Raw genomic sequence first — 3,667 nt, forward strand, 5'->3', positions numbered from 1 at the left:
TTAAAAACTGTCCTCTCTCACTGGACATCATATTTTCAACACCGTAGTACTCCATCTTTGGGAGAGGTCCCACATAGTTTTGGTTTTCTGCCCTGTTAAAAAAAAATGTGGGAAATAACCTTTGCATCCTTCAAATCCCATCGCCTGTGGAAGTCTGCTACGTTTCATAGGCAAAAAGTTTAAAGAATCTATGAAACGGATGCCTAGCCTGGTCACTTCAATGCACATGAGTTTACTGCCCTGAGTGATTAGTTTCACACCCATTTTTTCCTTCAATAACTGGCTGACAATGAAGTAACCGTCGTAGCCTTTGGCGTTGTGAGCTATGAAGGTGTAGTTCTTGAACTTTTTATCCATAAAAACCTTAATAAAATCAGACAGACACTCTTCACCCTTAAACTCCCAAGTGCTTTCTGGCTTTTTGGGCTTAGCTTTACAAGCCCTTTTGGGGTTTTTGCCTGCGTCTTTCTGAGGTTTTTTTCTCCCTGTCTTTAGCTCCATTGCAAAAATATAGTTGGGCACATGCATACCCGTCTCCTGCACACATTCAAAATCATAAAAAATGTACCCCTAGCCTTCTTCAGGCTCTTTAATCTAGTGCATAAAGCACCAGTGTTTGTTTACATCCGTGATTTTCCCATAACACTGTTTGCACTGTCGCCCTTTGCACTCGTGCTTTTTGTCCACGTAAGATTTACATTCATCGCACAGAGTTTTAGTCAGACATTCAATCCTATTTTCAGAGGCCATGGCCACGTGCTTTTCTAAGCACTCTTTGGAACGACAGAACAGTTTACAGTTAGGGCACCGCTGAGTCCTACCCACGTTTTCAGAGCAGTTTGGTCTCAGGCAAAGACGACATCGAAACCTGCACGTGTGACTATGGCTGTACAACGTCTGACAAAGATCACAATAATTTCTCATGCCAAACACATTTCTCACATCTAAAACACCATAATAATGTTCACCATGTAGCAGAAGAAAACAGGTGTCGGGGTATCTGGGCGTGTCCTGTGTTTTAAATAAACTCCACCCGGTTTTTTCCTTATGCATCACTATGTGAATGTTAACCTGCTCAAGGTCTTCAAACAAAGGTACTTGATGGAGCATAACCTTTTGATATATAGACAGTCCTAATTTCCTATGCAGTTCTTTGGCACCATCTAGCAGTTTGACATCTCTGGCCCCTGTACGTTTTGTAACAGCCAATAGACTGCCTGCAAAGCACAGGTTAGTATCATAGGTATTCAAGTCTATTAAATACTTCCTCTTTTTAGTAATGATCTGGGAATAGGGGATAGAGCTTATAACTCTATGGCTCCCACCTCCCCGGCCTTTCACAACAATCACAACCAGCCGAAATGTTGAATCGAGAAATATTTCTCTCTGGCTTTGTAACAGCTTACTGAACCACTCTAAAAACAGCTCAGGGGTCATCTTGTTTAAATTAATAGCTCGAGAGTATAAGCAGTTTGGCAAACTATCTGCCTGAATACGTAACTGGGCATAATCGTTGCCTGTGACTCTCTGGCGGAGTTCTGCTACAATTTCTTCCACCCCATGGGTTATGGCTTCGTATGCCACATGTAACGGCACACGCTTCAGATTCACAAAACGGAACTCCTCAGTGTACCTCATGCCTCCAAACCTGGCTACAGACCACTCTTGCCTTCTCACCTGTACCATATGTACATCCGGTAAAACATCCTCTGATGACTCAGGAGACCGGGGGGCGCTTAAGGGGTCCTCTAAACTGTCTTCTACAACAGATTCGTTATTCCAACCCTCTGACCCCTCAGGTCTTGGTGATGGGGAAGGTCTGGGAACATTTGAGGGACCCTCTAAGGGGCTTCCTAAACTATAGTCACCATCTCCCCTCTCTGGCTCTGTGGGTTCTGGTGAAAGGTCCGATCTGGGTGTCTGGGGTACATTTGAGGGACCCTCTAAAGGGGTTCCTAAACCATGTTCTCCATCCCCTCTCTCTGGCTCCTGGGGTTCTGGTGAAGGGTCAGGACTGATAGGAGAAGAAGTGTTTGAGGGATCCCTAGGGGATTTTTTTTTTTTTCCCTCAAACGGTGTTTAGCCTTCCCCATGCTCTTCTTTAACCAGGCCCTTACTTTTTTCCCTGCAAGCCACTTGCTGGTTGGCCAACCATTTTTACCCCCATGATTACCATGACTCCCCCTCTTATGATACAGACTACGCCTGCTGTCCGAATTACACAGACTAACTCCTCTCTGAGTAAAATTTACCCTTTTGCGCTGGTAGTAAACATGATCTTTCAAAGCGCTCTGCACACTCTTTCTGAGATGTATACACCTGCGTGTACCACTCCAAATTCCCCTCTTTTTTTCCACAATAATCATGATCTTTCAAAGGGCTCTGCGCACTCTTTCTGAGACTTATACGCCTGTGTGTACCACTCCAAACCCCCTTCTTTTGTTCACAATAATCATGATCTTTCAAGACAGGGTGTTTATACCCACTTCGAAAACCCACCCTCTTTTTTTTTTTTTTCACAATAATTATGATCTTTCAAAAAAGGAGAAAGACACTCCTCTTTTTGTAAATTGTGCAAGCAATCAGTCCTGGGTTTCTTATTCACAGGGTTCAGATCACCTGTTTTGGGGGTGTGAATCCTAGTCTTTTTACATGTGAGTTTCTCAGAGGTATGTGGCTTGTTTTCCTCCAAGGAATCGTACCCTTCTGTTCTGTCCCGTCCGTCTTCTGATCCTTGGGTGTTATGATCTGCAGGCTGTGCTTTTAGAGGTCTCTCCCCAGGTCCCTGCTCTTCTTTGGGTGTGGTGCGTGTGATCACTTAGGAAATATAAATTGTATCTTTCAGCATTGAGAATTCACTTTCCTCACACACTGTAAATTTAAAATTTGCTTAACCTCTACACACACATTCTTCTCCCACAAGAAACACACAGTTTCAGAAGCTGATTTCAGAAAAATTACCTTTTACTACTGGGTAAAAACATGACTGTATGTGCTTGTTCTGCTTTTCTATTTTAGAAGAAGAGGTTCTGTTTGAAAACAAACAGTTGTTATAACTTAGTGTGATTATAGCAACACTGCCACAAATAACCCAATCCTTTTAAAATAATTTTTACCTTATTGTGGTAAAATGGCCTGGGGCTTCCCCACCTGATAAGCTCTCTGTAATATAAATGAAATGATACAATAAGTAAGTCCTCTGTATTAAAAATTAAATAATAGATTAAGGAAAATAGTGCATGTATAAAGTAAAATATAACTGTATTAAAATAGTCAGCACTAAAAGACAACCCACCCCCTTTAGTCTTAAAAAATGTGGTGATCTGGACACACCAGGCCTCTTTTTTATCTTTATAACACACACCCCCATCACCCCTATACCATAACACAATCTGTGAGAATATATCTTTTTAAATTCAGTCTTTATTTCCCTTAAAAACTTTCATTATATTTTATTAGTTTATTTTGTTAATCCTTCTTCCAAGAAGTGTTTCTTATCATATCCAGTGACCATTATGTATTGTCGACTGGAAAATAGTGTATGTATAAAGTAAAATATAACTGTATTAAAATAGTCAGCACTAAAAGACACCTCCACTCCCTTTAAGTCTTAAAACATGTGGCGATCTGGACACACCAGGCCGCTTGTTTTTTTTATCTTTATGAT

General features: G+C 41.4%; 1 long non-coding RNA gene across 1 annotated transcript; it reads right to left on the reverse strand.

The window, feature by feature from the left end:
• Positions 1-2,775: 2,775 nt before the first annotated feature.
• On the reverse strand, positions 2,776-3,334 carry LOC132250646 (uncharacterized). Its single transcript, XR_009462244.1, has 3 exons — positions 3,117-3,334; positions 2,962-3,029; positions 2,776-2,817 (listed from the first exon to the last, which is right to left on the reverse strand). It is a non-coding gene; the product is annotated as an uncharacterized LOC132250646 (long non-coding RNA).
• Positions 3,335-3,667: the final 333 nt, after the last annotated feature.

This window comes from Alligator mississippiensis, chromosome 5, assembly GCF_030867095.1.
Source record: "Alligator mississippiensis isolate rAllMis1 chromosome 5, rAllMis1, whole genome shotgun sequence".
Lineage (NCBI taxonomy): Eukaryota > Metazoa > Chordata > Crocodylia > Alligatoridae > Alligator > Alligator mississippiensis.